We start from the raw sequence: 22,806 nt of genomic DNA, 5'->3' as shown, positions 1-22,806 counted from the left end.
TGTGTCTTCCACTGTGAAGACCAACCCAAAAAACCTGTTCAGTTCCTCAGCCATTTCCTCATCTCCCATTATTAAATCTCCCTTCTCATCCGCTAAAGGAGCAATATTTACCTTCGCCACTCTTTTTTTGTTTTATATATTTGTAGAAACTTTTACTATCTGTTTTTATATTCTGAGCAAATTTACTCTCATAATCTATTTTACTCTTCTTTATAGCTTTTTTGTAGCTTTCTGTGCCCCCTAAAGTTTTCCCAGTCCTCTAGTCTCCCACTAATCTTTGCCACTTTTTCCTTCAATTTGATACTCCCCCTTATTTCCTTATTATATTGTATTCTGCTCATGTGAGCATTTAAACAGGAAGAATAAAGTAATGGCAAACTTTTAGTGTCATGGTCAGGTGACTTAACCAGCAAGCCAGAGAACATCTGCGGGATTCTCCATCGGCAGGATCCTGCCTTTCGTCAGAAGCGCACCCAAGCCTGCGGGTTTCCCAACAGCGTGGAGGTGGTCACAATAGGAAACCTCATTGGCCTGCTATGGGAACGGAAAATCCCGCTGCTGGCGGGGGCGCGCCGCGCTGCACCACAAAACGGGGCTGGTGGGATGGAGAATCCTGTCCCATGAGTTTAAATCCCACAATAGCTGTTTGAGAATTTAAATTCTGGAAATAAAAAGCAGCTACCTGTAAAAATTGTAGCAATGAAGTGGTCAGGTTTTTTAAAATCCTTTCGGAAAGAAAATACGATCCTCTCTGGCCCATATGCAACTCCAGTCCCAAACTAACATGGGCAATAGATGAGGAAGGAAATTCAATGAAGAGAAATGTAACCCCATCCGAGTCAGCAATATTTGATGCCATTCGTACCCAACTACACAAAACGGTTTGTGAAACAAACAGAACTTCCATCACTCTTCAAATACAATAAAGTAAATGCTGTACCAAACAGTAGTTAGACCCTGCCGAGAGTGTGGCGTTGTCACTTGGGACCCATACACTTCTCAAAACATTAATCTCCCTCAGAAAGTATAATGCCAGGCAGCTTGTTTTATTACATTTGTGAGACAGAGAGCAAGAGAGAGAGTAAGAGAACTATTAAATATTTCTGTGCAATACATCCCTTTCCTCCGCCTCCCTCCCCCCCCCCAAACAACAATCACGGATTGGAACAAACTTCAATTTTCATGTTCTCCAAAGCCTCATTTGAGGAAAGTCTGTTGAATCTTATTAATTAACGCGACCAGCAACTGCACGCATTGTGCACCTCCTGCAAAAATTCCTTCGTGGAAGACGACGGAGGGAAACCTTACCAAGTGCTGATTGTAAATTCCACTCTGAAGTAAGTCACTCAGTTGCATCAAAAATGAAATGAAATGAAATGAAAATCGTTCATTGTCACAACTAGGCTTCAAATGATGTTACTGTGAAAAGCCCCTAGTCGCCACATTCAGGCACCTGTTCGGGGTCAATCCAGGTCAACTAAGATGCACAATAAATGCCAGCTATGCAAGTAAACTCCCCCCCCTCCCCGCCGTCGCCCCGCCAAGTCTACGAATTGTTTAAATTCATTGACAGGATGTGGGCATCAATGGTAGGCCAGCATTATTGCCTATCCCTAATTTCCCCGAGGTGGTGGTGAGCTGCCTTCTTGAACTGCAGCAGGCCATGTGGTGCAGGTACCCACACAGTGCCATTGAGATGGAGTTCCAGCATTTTGACCCACCGACAGTGAAGGAAGGGTGATATATTTCCAAGTCAGGGTGGTGTGTGGCTTGGAGGGAAACTTCAAGGTGGTGGTGTTCCCATGTGTCTGCTGCCTTTGTCCTTCGAGATGGTAGCGTTGTGGGTTTGGAAGGTGCTAAGAAGCATTGGTGAGCTGCTGCAGTTGATATTACATATTGCTGCCACTGTGCGTTGGTGGTGGAGGGCGTGCAAATCAAGTGGGCTTCCTTGCCCTGGATAGTGTCAATTTTCTCAAATGTTGTTGTAGTTTCACTCATCCAGGCAAGGGAAGAGTATTCCACCACACTCCTGAATGAGTGTTAAATAAAAACATTGGCCAGAGGAGAGGGACAGTTGGCAAGTGAAAAGCTTGCAGTTAGTAGCTAATGGTTGCAGCGAAAGCAAAACTAAAGCTATGGCGATATAAAAACAGTGAATTTTAAATCCTTACTAATAATCATAAATCATAAAAACTGTCCAAATCAGACAGCATAGTGCAGTTTCTAATAATAATATACTTTAGCGTGACAAGTAGGCTTACATTAATGCAATGCAGTTACTGTGAAAAGCCCCAGTCACCACATTCCAGCGGCACAGTAGCATAGTGGTTAGCACATTGGCTTCACAGCGCCAGGGACCCAGATTCGATTCCCGCTGGGTCACTGTCTGTGCGGAGTCTGCACGTTCTCCCAGTGTCTGCGTGGGTTTCCTCCAAGTGCTCCGGTTTCCTCCCACAGTCCAAAGGCATGCAGGTTACGTGGTTTGGGCATACTAAATTGCCCTTAGTTTCCCAAAAGGTTAGGAGGGGTTATTGGGTTTGGGTGGAAGTGAGGGTTTAAGTGGGTCGGTGCAGACTTGATGGGCCGAATGGCCTCCTTCTGCACTGTATGTTCTATGTTCTATGTGCACAGAGGGCAGGTCACGAGGGCTCGTGTGTTCGTGCATTTGACGAGTTTGAAGGCAGACGTGGCAACACGACAGGAGACAAGCCTGGGGGTAGTGGATCAGACTAGGCTGAGGAAGGGGTGGGTCAGGCAGGTATTTAATTCAGAGCTGAACTCTAAAACTAGGGGGGTAGCAATCTTGATCAATAAGTGGGTGTCATTTGAAGTAGGGAGCACAGTGGTGGACTTGGTGAGTGGGAACCTGGAGGGGATGTCGGTAGTATTAGTGAATGCCTATGCACGAAACTGGGACGATGTGGCTATACGTGTCGGACCCAGCGGGGGGGATGATAGAGGTTATGCGAATCTTGAGGAGGTTCGGGGAATTTTCGGGGTATAGGTTAAACATGGGGAAGAGTGAATTATATGTGATAAATCCAGGGGACCAGAGTAGAGAGATAGAAGGCTTACCGCTAAGGAAAGTGGAAAGAAACTTCCGATACTTGGGGATTCAGATCGCTAGGAGCTGGGGAACCTTGCACAGACTTAATCTGACACGGCTGGTAGAACAAATGGAGGAGGACTTTCAGAGGTGGGACATGCAGCCTTTATCGCTGGCGGGGAGGGTGCAGGCAATTAAGATGATGGTCCTCCCGAGGTTCTTATTTGTATTTCAATGTCTCCCTATTTTAATCACCAGGACCTTTTTTAATAAAATAGTTAGGAGCATTACGAGCTTTGTGTGGGCAGGGAAAGTTCCGAGAGTAAGGAGGGGGTTCCTGCAGCGCAGTAGGGACAGAGGAGGACTGGCACTACCGAACTTGGGAGATTATTATTGGGCCGCCAATGTGGCAATGATACGTAGATGGATGATGGAGGGTGAGGGAGCGGCGTGGAAAAGGCTGGAGAGAAGGTCCTGTAAAGGGACGAGTCTAGAGGCGCTGGTGACGGCGCCGCTACCGTTCTCCCGAAAAAGTACACCACAAACCCGGTGGTGGCGGCAACACTGAACATATGGGGACAGTGGAGGCGACAGAGAGGGGTGCGGGGAGCCCTGGTGGGGTCCCCTCTCAGGAACAACCATAGGTTCACCCCAGGAAGAATGGATGGAGGATTTCAGAGCTGGTACCAGTTGGGAATTAGGAAGGTGGGAGATTTATTCATAGATGGGACTTTTGCGAGCTTGGGAGCACTGGAGGAAAAGTATAAGTTACCCTGGGGGAATTTCTTGAGATATATGCAGGTGAGGGCGTTTACTAGACAACAGGTGAGGGAATTTCTGCGGCTCCCGACACAGGGGATACAGGACAGGGTGCTTTCAGGGGTGTGGGTCGGAGAGGGCAAGGTGTCAGAGATTTATAGAGAGATGAGGGAAGAGGGGGAGGAGTCGGTGGGCGAACTAAAAAGAAAGTGGGAAGAAGAATTAGGGAAGGAGATAGAGGAGGGTATGTGGGCTGATGCCCTAAGCAGGGTAAATTCCTCTTCCTCATGCGCCAGGCTTAGCCTGATTCAATTTAAGGTGCTACATAGAGCACATATAACGGGGGCAAGATTGAGCAGGTTCTTTGGAGTGGAGGACAAATGTGGGAGGTGTGGCGGCAGCCCGGCAAACCACGCACATATGTTTTGGGCGTGCCCGGTACTGGAAGGGAGTGACGGGAGTGATTTCGCAGGTGCTGAAGGCCCGGGTCAAACCAGGCTGGGGGTTAGCTCTATTTGGAGTTGCGGAAGAGCCGGGAGTGCAGGAGGCGAAAGAGGCCGATGTCGTGGCCTTTGCGTCCCTCGTAGCCCGGCGCAGGATCCTACTCATGTGGAAGGAGGCGAAACCCCCCGGACTGGAGGCCTGGGTAAACGATATGGCGGGGTTTATTAAACTGGAGCAGATAAAGTTTGCCCTGAGAGGATCGGCTCAAGGGTTCACCAGGCAGTGTCAGCCATTTCTCGACTACCTAGGGGAACGTTAGAGGGAAGACAGATGACCAGCAGCAGCAACCCAGGGGGGAGGGATGGGGGGGGGGGGGGCTTAGTTGAGTATAGGTCAATAGAGTACGAGGTTTTGTTACTTGTATATTATTATTATTATTGTTAAAAAGTTAAAACATTTCTGTTTTGTTATTGTTATCGTTTTGCTTGTTTTGTAAGCGGGAAAAATGTTGCTCAGGGGAAAAAAAATTTCAATAAAATATATTTTTTTAAAAAGAAACTGGGACGATGTGGCATTTATGAGGCGGGTGTTGGGGAAGATTCCAGACCTGGACTCACATAGGCAATTCTGGACAGGCTGAAAATAGATAAATCCCCAGGGCCTGATGGGATTTATCCTAGGATTCTCTGGGAAGCCAGGGAAGAGATTGCTGAGCCTTTGGCTTTGATTTTTCTGCCATCATTAGCTACAGGAATAGTGCCAGAGGACTGGAGGATAGCAAATGTGGTCCCTTTGTTCAAGAAGGGGAGTAGAGACAACCCTGGCAACTATAGACCGGTGAGCCTCACGTCTGTTGTGGGTAAAGTCTTGGAGGGGATTATAAGAGACAAGATTTATAATCATCTAGATAGGAATAATATGATTAGGGATAGTCAGCATGGCTTTGTGAAGGGTAGGTCATGCCTCACAAACCTTATCGAGTTCTTTGAGAAGGTGACTGAACAGGTAGACGAGGGTAGAGCAGTTGATGTGGTGTATATGGATTTCAGTAAAGCGTTTGATAAGGTTCCCCAAGGTAGGCTATTGCAGAAAATACGGAGGCTGGGGATTGAGGGTGATTTAGAGATGTGGATCAGAAATTGGCTAGCTGAAAGAAGACAGAGGGTGGTGGTTGATGGGAAATGTTCAGAATGGAGTTCAGTTACAAGTGGCGTACCACAAGGATCTGTTCTGGGGCCATTGCTGTTTGTCATTTTTATAAAGACCTAGAGGAGGGCGCAGAAGGGTGGGTGAGTAAATTTGCAGACGACACTAAAGTCGGTGGTGTTGTCGACAGTGCGGAAGGATGTTGCAGGTTACAGAAGGACATAGATAAGCTGCAGAGCTGGGCTGAGAGGTGGCAAATGGAGTTTAAGGTAGAGAAGTGTGAGGTGATTCACTTTGGAAGGAATAACAGGAATGCGGAATATTTGGCTAATGGTAAAGTTCTTGGAAGTGTGGATGAGCAGAGGGATCTAGGTGTCCATGTACATAGATCCCTGAAAGTTGCCACACAGGTTGATAGGGTTGTGAAGAAGGCCTATGGAGTGTTGGCCTTTATTGGTAGAGGGATTGAGTTCCGGAGTCATGAGGTCATGTTGCAGCTGTACAAAACTCTGGTACGGCCGCATTTGGAGTATTGCGTACAGTTCTGGTCACCTCATTATAGGAAGGACGTGGAAGCTTTGGAGCGGGTGCAGAGGAGATTTACCAGGATGTTGCCTGGTATGGAGGGAAAATCTTATGAGGAAAGGCTGATGGACTTGAGGTTGTTTTCGTTAGAGATAAGGTTAAGAGGAGACTTAATAGAGGCATACAAAATGATCAGGGGGTTAGATAGGGTGGACAGTGAGAGCCTTCTCCCACGGATGGAAATGGCTAGCACAAGGGGACATAGCCTTAAATTGAGGGGTAATAGATATGGGACAGAGGTCAGAGGTAGGTTCTTTATGCAAAGAGTGGTGAGGCTGTGGAATGCCCTACCTGCAACAGTAGTGAACTCGCCAACATTGAGGGCATTTAAAAGTTTATTGGATAAGCATATGGATGATAATGGCATAGTGTAGGTTAGATGGCTTTTGTTTTTTGACTTCCCATGTCGGTGCAACATCGTGGGCCGAAGGGCCTGTACTGCGCTGTATCGTTCTATGTTCTATAGACTGATCATTGCAGGGGGGTGGGGAAGAGACTGGACTTTAACACAGTTATGAAGCTGAGGTTGGATCGGTCGTGCTCGAGGACAGGGAGGGTGCCAGCCTTGGCGAAGGAACTAAAGGGGTTTATGGAACAGATGGGGGGGGAGGGGGGGGGGATCGTAGATCCGTGGAGATTCGGACGGCCAAGAAGGAATTGTCATTTTTCTCCCATGGACACATTACTTCACAAATTTGTTTTGAATAGGGCCTTGCTGGCAGTGGTGGTTGATGCTGGGTATTCGGCGATTGCTGTGTCGGACCATGCCCCACACTGGGTGGATTTACAGGTGAGCAAGGAAGGGGGCCAGCGCCCGCAATGGAGATTGGATGTAGGACTGTTTGCGGATGAGGAGGTGCACGGGTGGGTGAGGAAGGCCATCCAGAATTATTTGGAGATAAATGACACAGGGGAGATTTTGGCAGCAATGGTATGGAAGGCGCTGAAGGCAGTAGTTTGTGGGGGGGAGCTGATTTTGGTGCAGGTTCATAGGGAGAAGGTGGAGCGGGCAGAGATGGATAGGCTGGTTAGGGAGATACTCCAGGTGGACAGAAGATATTTGGAAACCCCGAAGGCGGGGTTCTTGAAGGAGCGGCAGAAGCTGCAGATGGAGTTTAGTCCGACACCACAGTGAAGGCGGTGGGGCAGTTGAGAAAGGTGAGAGTGGCGATACACGAGTATGGGGAAAAGGCCAGTAGGATGCTAGCACAACAGCACAGGAAAAGGGAGGCGGCCAGGGAGATAGGAAGAGCAAACAGAGGGGGGGGAAACACGGTCTTGGATCCAGCGGGGGTGAATGGGGTGCTCAAGGAATTTTACAGTCAGTTGCATGAGTCGTAGCCCCCAGCTGGGGTGGAGGGGATGAGGCAGTACTTGGGAGGGTTTGGAGTTTCCAAAGGTGGAGGAAGGGTTGGTGGAGAAGTTGGAAGCCCCGATCGGGATTGTGGAAGTAGTAGAGGGATTGGAGGTCTTGCAGTCGGGCAAGGCCCCAGGACCGGACGGCTACCCAGTGGAATTTTATAAGAAGTTTTCTGGGATGCTGGGTCTGCTGCTGGTGAGGGATTTAATGAGGCAAGGGAGTGAGGTGTTCTTCCCCCAACAAGGTTACAGGCTTCGATCTCATTAATCCTGAAGCGGGAAAAGGACCCAGAAAAAGGACACAGAATATAGGCCAATCTCCCTACTAAATGTTGACACTAAATTGCAGGCCAAGAGTTTGGCCTCAAGCATAGAGGATTGTGTACCGGGGGTGATAGGGGTGGATCAGACGGGATTTGTCAAAGGCAGGCAGTTAATGGCCAATGTTAGAAGGCTCTTGAATGGCATCATGATGCCCTCCGAGGGGAGGGAGGTGGAGGTAGTGGTCGCTGTGGACACAGAGAAGGCCTTCGACCGGAAGGAGTGGGATTATTTGTGGGAGGTCCTGGGACAGTTTGAGTTTGGATCTGGTTCTGTACCAAGCGCCAGTGGCAAGTGTACGGCAAGTGGCTGGGAGGGGTGGGGGTAGCACAGGGTTTTGTTATATGCAGACCACCTACTCCTGTATATTTCTGACCCGCTAGGGGGAATGGGAGAGATTGTGCGGATCTTCGGGGAATTTGGCCAGTTTTCTGGGTATAAATTGACCATGGGTAAGAGTGAGGATTTTGTGATCCAGGCGAGGGGGCAGGAGAGGAGACTGGGGGAGTTGCCGTTTAAAGTGGTGGGAGGGAGTTTTCGATACTTGGGCGGGGGGGGGGGGGGGGGGGGGGTTGGCACTGCCGAACTTTAGGAACTATCACTGGGCAGCAAACATAGCCACGATCAGGAAGTGGGTGGTGGGGGAGGGGTCGGTGTGGGAGCGGGTAGAGGCGGCATCATGCAGGGGAACAAGTTTAGGAGCACTGGCAACGGCACCTCTGCCTCCGGTACTTTACAAGCCCAGTGGTAGTGGCAGCTCTCAGAGTTTGGGGGCAGTGGCGGAAGCATTTGGGAGTGGACGGAGCGTCGGTGTGGGCTCCAATTTGTGGCAATCACCAGTTTGTCCCAGGGAGGCTGGATGGGGGGGTTTCAGAGGTGGAAGAGAGGAGGTATTGAGAGACTGGGATATCTGTTTATTGGTGGGAGCTTTCCTTGTTTGGAGGATCTAGAGGAGCAGTTTGAACTGCCGGGAGAGAATGGGTTTCGTTATCTACAGGTAAGGGATTTTGTGCGAAGGCAGGTTTCGATCTTTCCGCTTCTATCGCCACAGGGGATAAAGGATAAGGTAGTTTCTAGAACAGGGGTGGAGGAGGGGAAGGTTTCAGAAATCTATAAAGAACTTCTGGAGTGGGAGGGAACCCAGATAGGGGAGTTAAAGCGTAAATGGGAGGATGAGTTGGGAAAAGAGTTAGAGGCGGGTCTGTGGGAGAATGCCCTGAGCAGAGTCAACACATCCTCATCATGTGCCAGGCTCAGCCTGATACAATTCAAGGTGGTTCACCAGGCACACTTGACGGTGGCACGGATGAGCAGATTCTTTGGGGTAGAGGACAGGTGTGGGAGGTGTGCAGGAGGGCCTGCAAATCATGTTCACATGTTTTGGGCATGTCCAAAGTTTAGGGGATTTTGGCATGGATTTGCTTATGTCATGTCCACGCTGCTAAAAATGAGGGTGGCGCCGAGTCCGGAGGTGGCGATCTTGGGAGTGTTGGAAGACCCAGGAGTCCAATGGGTGAGAGAGGCTAGCGTTTTGGCATTTGCCTCCTTGGTAGCCCGGAGATGGATCTTGTTAGCGTGGAGGCACTCGGTTGCCCCCGAAATCGGAGGTATGGGTTAGCGACATGGCTGGGTTTCTCAGGCTTGAGAAAATTAAATTCGCCCTGAGAGGATCAGTGCTACGGTTCGTTTGGAGGTGGCAGCCGTTTATCAACTTCTTTGGGGAAAACTATAGGGAAGGGGGTTAGGGAATAATGGGGGTAGAGGGAGTTAATTTAGTTTAGTTCAGTTTAGGAGGGAACAGCGAGAGGAGATGGAGGGACTTGGGGGAGGTGTGTGTAAGCTTGGCAGGGTATGGTTGTTGGTTGGGGGGGATGTTACGCACTGAATTAGGTTTACATTTGTATTTGGATCTTTTGTTGTTATAAAACCATAAATGCCTTAATAAAATGTTTGTTTAAAAAAAAAGACCGAGGGCAGTATTTAAAATGGCGAGCATGTGTTTTGGAGGATTACGGAATCAAGGAATTTGTGGAATATAGAATCCATAGATTCCCTGCAGTTCAGGAGGTTACCATTCAGCCCATCGAGTCGGCACTGGCCTAAACTGGGAATGAAAGGGAAATTTGTCCTGCAGCTAATTCAGAACTCAGAAATTCCTCACTTAACCAATTGCAATTAAAAATGGGGATACAGGGTCCAAGTATACATTGAAACCCAATCCACACAAAGTTCTGCGAGTTCCACAAACATATGTGAAATGAATTGGAACAGGTTCGAACAGGTCAGTAGCAAGGTTGGACATGTAACACAGAAATTTACACTGGTTGGCAACCTCATTCTTCATTTGAAGGTCTCAGATATCGTTACTTTAGGAAGTGGAAAAAAACTCACACAGCTAGTAGGAGGTGGTGCTCGGCTGAAGCAATTTTGAGGCACATCGGTGCAGCAGGGAAAAGAAAGCTCCACCTTATAACAAGTAGTGTCAGACTTGACCAAGAACATTTCATTCTGCCTGTGAGCAATAAGAATTGCCTGTACCCACCCATGGGAAGGATAGGGCGGAGAGAAGGTGACAAAGCAAAGCAGCTAACAAACAGAAGCCAGACAAATCCTGCCTCAAGTGCTCCACATTAAAATTCACAATTCTGGACGGAATTTAATTTTATCCTCCCACAACATATCACCACTGAACGCTCCCTGTTCTCCAGATCAGCTGACATTTTTTCTGATGCGGGCGTTTCACAATGCCATCTTAACAGTTCACTCTTGTGCCACACGCTTTGCTGTATTTCCTCCTTTCTCATTGCTTAACCACAATTGCACAACAAAAGCAAAATTATTTGCACATGGAATTCATTCCAAAATAAATTTGATTCAGTGTGCATTATGCAAGAGCGTGCAACTGACATTATATTCCATATTAGACCTTCAATAATGCATTGCATTTCATTTCTGCCCCACCTCAAGAATTAAGATTTTCTGGTTAATTTTAGTGCTTAGTATGAAGGTCAGGGATGAATCACTGATGAGCACTGTGAGCGGAGTGAAATGAGTCGAGTTCTTTAGACCGTATGAAACTTTAACAAAACGTCTTTTAATACCACATGCATGCGGGAGAACTAAACTCGGCTGCTGTAACTGCAGCTTGGACCAAGTCGCTCTGCCCCCACAAAGCTAGTTTTCACATCTTACACTGTTTGGATGGTACAGACTGATTCAAAGGAAAACAAAGGGATTCAAAGTACTCCAATACAACCGATTGTCGAGACCAGCAGTTTGATTAGGTTAGTTATTCTCCTGATTAGATGACGTGGATATATTGTCTGACATACTTCTAATCGTTCGGTGGACACATCTTGTCCATCTGCTCTGCAATACAAAGGAATGTCCTTTAGACAATCAGCCAGTAATAAGGTGGTGAGTCCCTATTTCCCCGATACCTGTATGGGTGGGTGCACAATGCCCTTTCCAGACATGCTGGAGCCAGGCTGAACTTTTTCGACTTGTCCCTATTGCTGATGCTTGGAAATGTTTTAACCGAGATATGCCTGCGTGTACTTTGCTAATTTGCGTTTGTCCACGTTTTGGGTTTTAGGGATTGTCAGGTTAACCCTTTCCAGGCATTCCCTTCCCAACTGTCCCATGTGCACCTCAGATTCTCCATTTTCCCTACTACAAGCACTTAACACATATAGGCCAGACCAGGTAAGCATAGCATATTTCCTTCCCTAAAGGACATAAGTGAACCTGGTGAGTTTTTAACCACGCTGGATAAAGGGAACCTGTAGGTGTGGATTTCCAAAAAGCATTTGACAAGCTGCTACATCAAACCTCACAACACAAGAGGGATAAAGGAACGGTTAGCTGACAGGCAGCAGAGAGGAAGGATTCATTGAATCACTTTCAGGTTGACAAGCTGTAACCAGTGGAGTGCCACAGGGGTCAGTCAGTGCTAGGGCCTCAAATATTTACACCCATATCAATGATTTGGTGAAGAGACCCAATGTATGGTTGTTAAATTTGCCAAGGACATAAATATAGGTAGGAAGTTAAGTTGTAAAGGAGGTAGAGAGTCTGCAAAAAGATATAGATAGCTTGGGTGAGTGGGCAGGTGAAGTATAATGTGGAAAAACATCAATGTGTCTACTTTGGCAAGAATAATAAAGCAGTACACTATTTAATTGGAGATAGTTTGCAGAACTGGATGGTACAGAGGGATTTGGGTATCCTGGTAAAAAAAAAATCACAAAAGGTTAGTATGCAGATATAACAAGTGATCAGGAAGGCAAATGGAATGGTGTTGTTTACTGCTGTTACAAATTCTGTGTACTGTGACAACAATGAAGATAATGTTCCTGAGGAAAAGATTACCATGGAGGAGGGGATAAATCTGGCCTCCCACTTCACTCACTTTCTACAGCAATGGCAGCAAGATGTAATGCATGTGCACAGAATCCAAAAGAAATTAATAAAGGAGCAGCCAAAATAAAATGTTTAATGTATTCGGAAAATCGGATGCACACACATCATCAGCTGCATACTGGATGAAACGCAGAACCCAAAATTAGCTACCCTTGCAGTTGAGGATCAGCCATTTTCTTCTAATCCCCTTCCAACTATTGTTGAAATATGCAGTATATGCAAACACCTGTTCCCTCAACATCATTGGCATCATTTTAATAGCAAACTTTGGGAATAGAATTGTGAAGGAGTCAGTATTTGGATAATTACTGTTTTATAATATTTTAGCATTGTTTGCTGTTTCAGGTAAATATATCTAGTGTTTTCCTGTTCACACACTTGCGATTTGGCATTCCAACATCATTCTACAATCCAGAAAATTCCAGAATCCAGAAATGATTTGGCTCCAAGCATTTGGACTGCAGAGGTGACAGCATAATTACATCCCTTCAATCGAGACAAGCTGTCAGTCTCTATCCGCTGGAAAGGAACATGGGAACTGTTAGATGCAAAAAGACCAGTGTCCATCCAGTTTGCCTTCTGTCTCCTGGTAGACACATGCTTCTTAGAGTTACCATCTAATCATAGAGTCATAGAATTTTACAGCACTGAAAGAGGTCCTTCAGCCCATCATGCCTGTGCTGATCATCACGCACCTATCTATTCTAGTCCCAGTTCCAGCACTTGGTCCGCAGCCTGAACAATCAATCCCTATCCCGCCATCAAATTACCCTGCAATCTCTTAAATTCTGAAGAAAACCATCCAACGTTTTCCATTTACTCAGAGCTGGGTTACATACCACTTGTGATTTAAATTAGTCGACAGCACAACGTTTGCACTTGAACAGTTGGAGGTCAATTCTGCTTTGCAAACACTGCATCAATTTTCAGGGGCTATCAGATTTTAGCCCATTGCATCGTCAGACCATCATTCTATTGGAACAACTGGGATAAAATAGAAAACTCTATAACGCAGGATTCTATTACTTGCCAACAGGATTGATGGAAAAATTGTATTTGTCCACCTATGAGATATCTGGGAACACATCAGTTTACTTCTGACAGATTGCATGGTCTCATGGTGTAACACGACTTCGCGCTCGGACAGTAACTTAAGCTTCCCGATTTCTGCCAAGCTTTGTATCGTGTAATTGTGGTCATTAAATAGATGTGGGACTTTTGGCTGAAGGGGTGTGCGAGTGGCTGAGGAAATGCATTCAGAACTTCCTGCAGGTCAACGACACGGGGGAAATTTCAGCCATGATGGTCTGGGAAGCACTGAAGGCGGTGGTCAGAGGGGAGCTGATCTAGATACGGGCCCATAGGGAGAAGGTGGACAGGGCAGAGACGGACTGACTGGTAAAGGAGATACTACAGATTGATAGGAGGTATGCGGAGACCCCAGAGGCAGGGCTTTTAAGGGAACAGCAGAGACTGCAGGCGGAGTTTGGCTTGTTAACCACAGGGAGGGCGGTGGAGCAGCTGAGAAAGGAGAGGGGGGCGATCTATGAGTATGGCGAGAAGGCCAGCAGAATGCTTGCACAGCAGCTTAGAAAGGAGGCAGCCAGGGAGATAGGGAAAGTAAATGACGGGGATGGGAAGCTGGTTGAAGATTCAGCAGGGGTGAATAACGTTTAGGGATTTCTACAGTAGGCTGAATAGGTCGGAACCCCCTACGAGGCCGGAGCGGATGAGGCACTTCTTGGGGGGGCTGAATTTCCCAAAGCTGGTAGAAGGGCTGATGGCCCCGAACGGGTTGGAAGAGATAGTGGAGGGTCTGAAGGCCATGCAGCGAATAAAGCCCCGGGGCCGGACGGGTACCGAGTGGAGTTTCATAAAACGTTCTCTGGGATATTGGGGCCGGTGTTGATGAGGATGTTCAATGAGGCAAGGGAAAGAGGGATGCTGCCCCCGACGATGTCACAGGCCACAATTTCGCTGATTGTGAAGCGGGACACGAACCCGGAGCTGTGTGGGTCCGACAGGCCGATATCCCTGTTGAATGTGGATGCCAAACTGCTGACCAAAATTCTGTCCTCCAGGATTGAGGATTGTGTTTCGGACGTTATTGGGGAGGACCAGACGGGGTTTGTCAAGGGCAGGCAGTTGGTGGCCAATGTAAGAAGGTTGTTAAATGTGATCATGATGCCCCGGAAGGTAGGGAGGTGGAGGTAGTGATCGCAATGGATGCAGAAAAGGCTTTTGATCGGGTAGAATGGGATTATCTGTGGGAGGTACTGGGACGATTTGGATTTGGGCAGGGCTTTATTGACTGGGTCAGGTTGCTGTATCAGGCTTCTGTGGCAAGAGTATGGATGAATAGAACAACATCGTACTATTTTAGTCTGCACTGGGGGACGGGACAGGTATGCCCCCTCTCCCCACTGTTGTTCGCGCTAGCAAGAAAGACTTTGGCTTTGTTTGGGCAGGTAAGACCCCACGGGTAAGGAAGGCAATGCTTGAGCGAAGTCGGGGAGAGGGCGGGCTGGCGCTGCCAAATTTTAGTAACTATTACTGGGCGGTGAATATAGCGAAGATCAGGAAGTGGGTGGTGGGGGAGGGGTCGGCATGGGAGCGTATGGAGGCGGCTTCATGCAAGGGCACCAGTTTGGGGGCGTTGGTAACTGTGCCTCTGCCGTTCCCGCCGGCACGGTACTCCACCAGCCCCGTGGTGGTGTCAGCCCTGAGAGTCTGGGGGCAATGGAGGAAGCATGTGGGAGAGGAGGGAGCATCTGTCTGGTCTCCAATCTGCAATAACCACCGGTTTGCCCTGGGAAGGATGGACGGGGGATTCCGGATATGGCAGAAGGCAGGAATTGAGAGGATGGGGGATATATTTATAGAAGGGAGCTTTCCTAGCCTCAGGGAGCTGGAGGAGAAATTTGGATTCGCGAGGGGAAACAAATTTAGGTACCTGCAGGTGCGGGACTTCCTACGTAGACAGATCTCAACCTTCCCGCTCCTACCACCAAGGGAGATTCAGGATAGGGTAGTTTCTAGAGTGTGGGTGGGAGAAGGGAAGGTCTCCGACATCTGTAAGGAACTCATGAGGTCAGAGGATACGCAGACTGAGGAGCTGAAGCGCAACTGGGAAGAGGAGTTAGGAGGAGAGTTAGAGGATGGTCTCTGGGTGGACGCGTTGATCAGAGTCAACGCGTCAACAACATGCGCGAGGCTCAGCCTGATATAGTTCAAGGTCGTTCACCGGGCTCACATGACAGTGGCCCGGATGAGCAGGTTCTTCTGGGTAGATGATAGGTGTGCAAGGTGTGTGAGAGGACCAGCGAACCATGTCCACATGTTTTGGACATGCCCAAAGCTCAGGGGATTCCGGCAGGGATTTGCAGACGTCATGTCCACGGTGTTAAAAACAAGGGTGGCACCGTCCGGAGGTCGCGATTTGCGGGGTGTTGGAAGATCCGGGAATCCAGGAGAAAGAGGCAGACGTTCTGGCCTTTGCTTCCCTGGTAGCCCGGAGATGGATGCTATTAGCTTGGAGGGACTCAAGCCCCTGAAGTTGGAGACCTGGCTATCGGACATGGCTAGCTTTCTCTGTTTGGAGAAAATCAAGTTCGCCTTGAGAGGGTCACTGTTAGGGTTCGCCCGGAGGTGGCAACCATTCGTCGACTTCTTCGCGGAAAATTAATCGTCAGCAGAAGGGGGGGGGGGGGGGGGGGTTAGTTTAGCTTAGAGTAGGGGGTTAATAAAGGTGGGACCTGTAAGGGAGGGAGAGGGCTTTTGCACTATGTTTATAGTTTCATGTACATTGTTTATGGTGTTGTTGTTATAATACCAAAAAATACCTCAATAAAATGTTTATTAAAAAAAATTGTAGTCATTAAATTGTATCTTTTGAGATACAGCTGCTCTTTTTAGTCTGTTCTTTGAAATTAAAATTGTTTCCCATCTCATAGATTTAACACTTTCCTCTGTTGTTATCTGACAATTAAATACATTGCAACTTGAGTTGCGAGGAAAGGAACAACAGAAATAGTTCTGCTGATTGCAACTAGGATGAGAGATTGAAAAAAATCAGAGCCGGATCTTTCGGGAATGAAGTTAAGAGACATTTCTGTGCACGTGGGATGGTAGAAGTTTGCGTCGCTCTTCCACAAAACTGATGTTAGATGAACCGTTAATCGTAAAACAGCTTTGGTGGATACTTGTCAACCAAAGCAATTTAGTGGAATCAGGTCGCAGATCAGACATGAATCGCAAAACAGGCTTAAGGGGCTAAAGAAATTTCCTGTTTCCTTATACTATGAATCATCATAATAAACCAATATTGTATCTCATTATTGCCTCAAAGACCTTTGAGAGCATGGAGCTCCAAAACACATACTGTTTACTGAGGTTTTGGACAGGTTCTCCAGTATATTTTGACAGTATTTCTGCGTGTTCGTATCCACTGGAGATTAAACAAAAGTGTCTTGTGAACCTAAATTCCCAAATCTCCCTCGTCTTCCACATCATCTAACTTTCATCCAGCCATTTAAGAACAGCTATTGCTTTTTATGTATGTTTTTACCCAAAATTTATTAACTCACATCTGCTCATGTCAAAGTCATTGCCATTTTTCTGTCCATTCAACCATCGGATCAATAAGCATTCCGCCCTCCCCCTTCAGCACCATACCAAGTCTATTGATCGGTGGGATGAAATAAAAATATGATGCAGTGTCAACACGCAGATCTGTGGTCACATCATCAACTGTGTACAGTTGTGGAATTGCAAATGAAACAAATTTCTGCCGGTAGAAGAATACATTTTAAATGTGGCTTTTCTTCCCATCCATTTTTTAAAAAAACTTTAAAAAGTCTTTAAAATTTATAGTCGAATGAAAAATGGTAATTACACCATTATTCTACATAGCCCTCTTTCAAATGATACATTTCGGGCTTTACCAAGATCATTCATAGAATGATCCAGTACAGAGGCCATTCAGCCACTTATGCCTGTGCCAGCTCTTTGAAAGAGGCAACCAATTAAACCCATCCCTTACTCTTTCTCCACAGCCCTGGAACTACTTAATTTTCAAAGAAATATCCAGTTTCCTTTGGAAAGTCACTATTGAGTAAGTTTCTACCATTGTTTCAGGCAGCACATTAGAGGCACAGTAGCACAGTGGTTAGCACTGTTGCTTCCCAGCTCCAGGGATCCGGGTTCGATTCCCAGCTTGGGTCACTGCCTGTGCGGAGTCTGCATGTTCTCCCAGTGTCTGCTTGGGCTGCCACCAGGTGCTCCGGTTTCCTCCCACAAGTCCCGAAAGACGTGCTGCTGGGCAATTTGAACATTCTGAATTCTCCCTCTGTAAACCCGGACAGGCGCCGGAATGTGGTGACTAGGGGATTTGCACAGTAACTTCATTCTAGTGTTAATGTAAGCCTATTTGTGACACTAATAAAGATCATATCCCATTACATAAAACATTCTCCTCTCCTTCTCTTTCTCCTGTGCGTTGTGCCAAACACCACTGCAATAAAAGGCCGAATATGCACAAACATCTGGCAGCAAGGTAGCAAAGTGGGTAGCACTGTTGTTTCACAGCTCCAGGGTCCCAGGTTCGATTCCCGGCTTGGGTCACTGTCTGTGCGGAGTCTGCACGTTCTTCCTGTGCCTGCGTGGGTTTCCTCCGTGTCCTACGGTTTCCTCGCACATGTCCCGAAAGACGTGGTGTTAGGTAATTTAGGCATTCTGAATTCTTCCACTGTGTACCCGAACAGGCGCCGGAATGTGACGACTAGGGGCTTTGCACAGTAACTTCATTGCAGTGTTAATATTGGATTGGATTTTGTTTATTGTCACATGTACCGAGGTATAGTGAAAAGTACGACCTCCGCAAAGTCATCAGGGATGCCAAGACACAATATCGGACCAAGCTAGAGTCACAGACTAGCATTACAGACTCTCGACGATTGTGGCAAGGCTTAAACAACATAACGGGCTACAAAGCAAAGCCGAGCAGAATCTCCGGCAGCAGCGCACCCCCACCCCCGATGAACTCAATGCATTCTATGTTTGGTTCAAGCAGAAAACATCAAACTCCTGTTCACTGTCCCAGCAGCCCTGGACATACCCATATCTACCGACACAGCTTCCAAAGTCATATTGGCCTTCTTGAAAGTGAACCCTCGGAAGGCGACGGGTCCCATTATGTATTTTTGTCTCATGCACAGAACGATGTGTCTGAGCTGCACGCAGAGTAATACTTTTCACTGTACCCCGGTACAACACGTGACTGTAAACAACTCCAACATACAACAAGATCCCCACCCGTCAGCAGCCCCAACCTCTCAGAGGCCCCCGGGATCAACTGGCCTCCCCAGCGAGGCCACAGCCGGGTGCCATTCAGTACTGGTGCACACAAACGTGAATCAGGCGGAAGGCACCGGGGGCCCCTACTTACTGCCCTGCAAAAACCTCACCATTCAAACCCTTCCTCCTCCACCCTCCTTTCATGGGCATGGCTTCCCTCGGGATCTGGCCCTTGGCAGTGCCACCTGGCACCCAGGCACCCTTGCACTGCCACCTGTGCTCCTGCCAACTTGGCAGTGCAACCAAGGCACCTTGGCAGTGCCATGGTGCAGAGCCAAGGTGCCAGCCAGGCAGTGCAAACGTGCCCACGTTCCAGGGAGAGGGCCGGGGGCCACCCTGCACTATCCCTGACCACCCAGGGGCCTCCACTGGCCAGGGAGGCCCCCCGGTGCCTTCCGCCTGATTGACGTTTGTGTGCACCAGTACTGAGTGTCGACACAGGCTCAAGGCGGCACCCCATGTGCAGGGCTCCATTGCAGATCCAGCCGCCCATTAGGCCGGGTAGGGACACAGAGGAGGACGCCAGCGACGGCCCAATGTGTGCAGGCGTCACTGGTCGTTCAAGGAGATGTCAGAGAGCATATGCTGCGGGAGGCTCCATCTCAACAAGGGAGACAGTGCATGCAGCACCTGTGCTTTGTCCTTGTGGACTTGGCACCCGGTGGAGGACGCACCCGCTCCCGGTGGCCGTGAAGGTCACCGCAGCCCTGAACGTTTATGTTATAGGTTCAGTGCAGCCACAGTCCACAAGTGCATCCATGAAGTCACGATTGCCCTGTGTGCCCAGGCATCTGACGACATAAAACTTCAAGCTGGACCTAGCCCATTAAGATGCCCGGGCAGCAGGATTCTCCGCCATTGCAAGGATGCCCCAGGTTCCACGGTAATTAATGTCATGCATGCCGCCTTGCGGACACCGGGGAATCAGGGATTGCCCTTCATTAACAGGAAGGGGTTCCACTACCTAAATGTCCAACTCGTGTGTGATGACCACCATGCATGTGTATGCATGCTTCCAGGGAGCGTGCATGATAGCTACATTCTGGGACACTCAAGAGATCCCTGGCACTTTCGAGGAACCCCCAGGATGGGTGGTTGGCTCTTGATGAGGCCAGTGCGGAGGCCTGAAACCTATGCAGCTATATAACAAAGCCCCTGCTGCCACCCGGGTTGTCATGGAGAGGTGTATTGGACTGCTCAAAATGTTGTTCCAATGCCTAGACCGCTCTGGTGGTGCACTGCATCCCCCCCCCCCCCCCCCCCCGCACCCCCGAGTGTCCCACCTTGTGGTGGTCTGCTGTGACCTCCACAACCTAGCACAGCAGCGGGTGACATGCAGGTGTGAGGAAGATGGGGAGAGGCCAGACCAGGAGGGGCTAGAAGATGAGCCCAGGCAAGAGCCACTTGAGCAGCTATGGGAGGACAGGCAGCGACGAGCATCCAGCATGCCCGGAGGGCCATGGAGGCCTCATTCTCACTCGATTCTCATAGGACGAGGCTTTGTCCGCCAGATCAACACCACTCCCCACCCCCCACTCCCCACCCCCCCCCTCCCCAAACCCTCCTTCCCCACCAATCATCCCTGCCCCCAATGATCACATCCCTCCCACCCATTTCCCCCCTTCTTTCCCCCTCACCCCATTCCCAGACCCTTCCCCACACACTCCTCCCCAACTACCCTGTTGCACCTCCCAGGGTTTGTGCAACATCATTGCAGGATGATGGGCCTTTTTCGGCCCTGTTGCCGGGTCAATATACAAGTGAGGAGATTCATTATAACCAGCTGTGAGATAATCTCTAGTGCTCCTCAGTCTATGCCAAAGTTTGACTCCTGTCTTTCTGCTGACAGTATGCGCACACCCATTGCATGTGGTCTACACCAGGGCTCTTGCTGTAGGACGGCTGTGTCCTGAGGGGTGGGGGGAGCAGAAGGCAATAGAGGATGGGGGTGCGGGCCTGCCCGCTGTGAAAAATAACGTGAAAAGAAGCTTCATCTGTATAAGCTGTACCATGTTTTAATTGTGAACATTCAATACCTCATTGTCCCCAGCTACAGATGGTGCCCACTCAGTGATCCTCAATCTTCTTAAGCTTCCGTGCTCTGCTGCTACATCTAGGTGTGGCGCCAGGATGCACATCAGAGGTGCAGGCAGCCTGCTGCCTCTTGCACCCTGTGGCCTTTGATGTCCTTGGCAGGCGACCTCTTGGGGGGGGGGGGGCCTCGGCCAACTTACCGGTGTCAATGGCGTCATTTTGTCACCCTGCCTTGGGGGGGGGGGGGGGACACTCGCTGTCTCCTTGGTGGAAGGCACTGGATCATCCTCAAGCACTCCCTCCTCCTGGACGGTGCCCATTGAGCCCTGGATAACTCCATGGGGTGGAGGGGATGCTGAAGTGAGCTCAGAGGACTCTGCATCATCCGGCTCAGTCGGTCCTGGCGCCTCCCCGTTATCTGCACCATGGCGTTGCCACCCTCGGCTCAGCAATGCTCCTCAGTGACTGGGACATGCTCTGGAGAGCCTCAGCCATGTCCACCTGCGTCAGGGCCATGCTCCACAGTGCCTCAGCAATATCCATCTGTGTCTGGGACATGGTGTTGAGGCCGTAAGCCATGGTCAACACAGACAGTTATGCCTTGGACACCACCATTCATGATGCTGACCTCATGCTGCAGGCTTTCCAGTGCGGTCATCATCCTAGCAGTGTTGGCCGTGGTGCCACACACTGTCGGCATCATCTCTTGCACCCGTAGCCTTTGGGACTCCTCTAATCGGCTATGCACTCACCTGAGTGTCACTGATAGCTACTCCTGAAGTTTACTGCTGTGTCCCAGCATCTGCATCAGCTCTGGGATAACCTTGTCCATAAGCTCGGCATCTGAATGGGCCGAGTCCTGCGAACCAGCGGACCGCCGACTGCTAATTCCATTCGAGGTTCCTGCCTCCGCCTGATGTGCATCAGCAACTGTGTGGTGCTCGTCAGGTTGTGCCCCAGAAGCCTGTCCACTAGTGTCTCCCACTGAGGTGTGTGTCTCTCTGCTGATGGAGGGTGATGACAGCTGTGACGCCTCGATGGTGGTCATTCCTGTAGCTCTCCTCCGAGGTGTTCTCTTGGGTGGGCGACCCCGGATGGCCAGGCCTCATCGGGTAGAGATCCTGCGAGAGAATGGACATATGGTTAGTGAGTGGGAAGGATCATTTACAGTGGGCTAAGCAGCTGGCTTGCAATGCAGAAAAAGGCCAGCAGTGCAGGTTCAATTCCAGTACCAGCCTCCCCGAACAGGTGCCGGAATGTGGCGACTCGGGGCTTTTCACAGTAACTTCATTGAAGCCTACTTGTGATAATAAGCAATTATTATTATTATTAACTCACTTGAGAGAGGTCATCTGGGTGAAGGGGCAGTGGATCCTCCCCTCTGCGGTGCAGGCCAACCTCACTGTCAATGACTGCTCTTATCCTCCAATCCCACGATCTCAGGGCCCATTCCTCAAAGGGGGTAAGGGCTCTCATGTCCGGAACCCCACTGCCCTTTCCCACCTATTGTGGGCCAACTTCTCCTGAGGGGACAGAGAGGGGGCATTGTAAGCCCCACACTTGATGCCTCAGTGGGGGTCTATGGCTGGTGGCAAGTGTGAGCACCACTCTTGGAGGGGTTGTTCTGGTGAATGCCAGGGTGTATTTGGGGGGGATCTGAGGTGCCAGCTGCCTGCACTGGACTGTGGTGCCCCTGGTCACGCTGCCCAAACTGAGGGCCACTGCGACTGCCTCCCAGGCACCATTGGCGGTTCTGTTGCTGGTCCTCCGACACCCTCGAGGGAACAGAGTGTCCTGACCCGCATCCATGGCGTCCAGCAGCCTGGCCAGGTTGGCATCCCAAAGCGTGGAGCAGGTCTACGTGGTGCCATGGTCTCGTGCTGGTTTGGCAGGAGCAGTTTATGAGCAGCTAGTAGGGATCTACCAGGCTTGTTCCAGGTGAATCGGCTGGCGGGACAGCCAGCTCCGCCATGAAGCTCGTGGGGGATCATTTCCGGCACTAAGTCCCGTTAAATGACCGCGGTCTAACTGGCTCGGTCGTCGGGAAGCAACTGGGAAGTTGCCCCTGATACGGACCTTAGAACTTTTCCCGTTAAATTGCGCTTTCTCATTCAAATTCCCAAGTTTCAAACTCACTCTGGCTGTGTCTCACTCCAGATGTGGATGTGTTCTGTCCCACTTCACGTGCGCAAAGCTCACTGTGTTTAACTTCTGCATCCACCTCCTCAAAACTGGAGGACCATAAAAGTATCCAACTCGAATCATGAATCACAAATTTCAGCCTCTAAGCCTCCAAACAATGAGCATTGGTCATTGGGCTGGTTTAGCACAGGGCT

The 22,806-nt window shown here is 49.3% G+C and overlaps 1 protein-coding gene across 4 annotated transcripts in view; it reads right to left on the bottom strand.

The window, feature by feature from the left end:
• clcn3 (chloride channel 3) overlaps positions 1 to 22,806 on the bottom strand; it is a 281,546-nt gene that overhangs the window by 187,703 nt on the left and 71,037 nt on the right. The window contains exon 2 of one of the 4 annotated variants that reach the window (XM_072515743.1): positions 21,223 to 21,591. The exons of the other annotated variants lie outside the window; for them this stretch is intronic. The gene's annotated coding sequence lies outside the window, so the exon portion shown is untranslated. The remainder of the gene's footprint in view (positions 1 to 21,222; positions 21,592 to 22,806) is intronic. 4 annotated transcript variants of the gene reach the window in all.

The sequence above is a fragment of the Scyliorhinus torazame genome, chromosome 9, assembly GCF_047496885.1.
Source record: "Scyliorhinus torazame isolate Kashiwa2021f chromosome 9, sScyTor2.1, whole genome shotgun sequence".
Classification (NCBI taxonomy): Eukaryota; Metazoa; Chordata; class Chondrichthyes; order Carcharhiniformes; family Scyliorhinidae; genus Scyliorhinus; species Scyliorhinus torazame.
The sequence above is the reverse complement of the archived record's forward strand: the minus strand, read 5'-3'. Positions and strand labels throughout refer to the sequence as shown.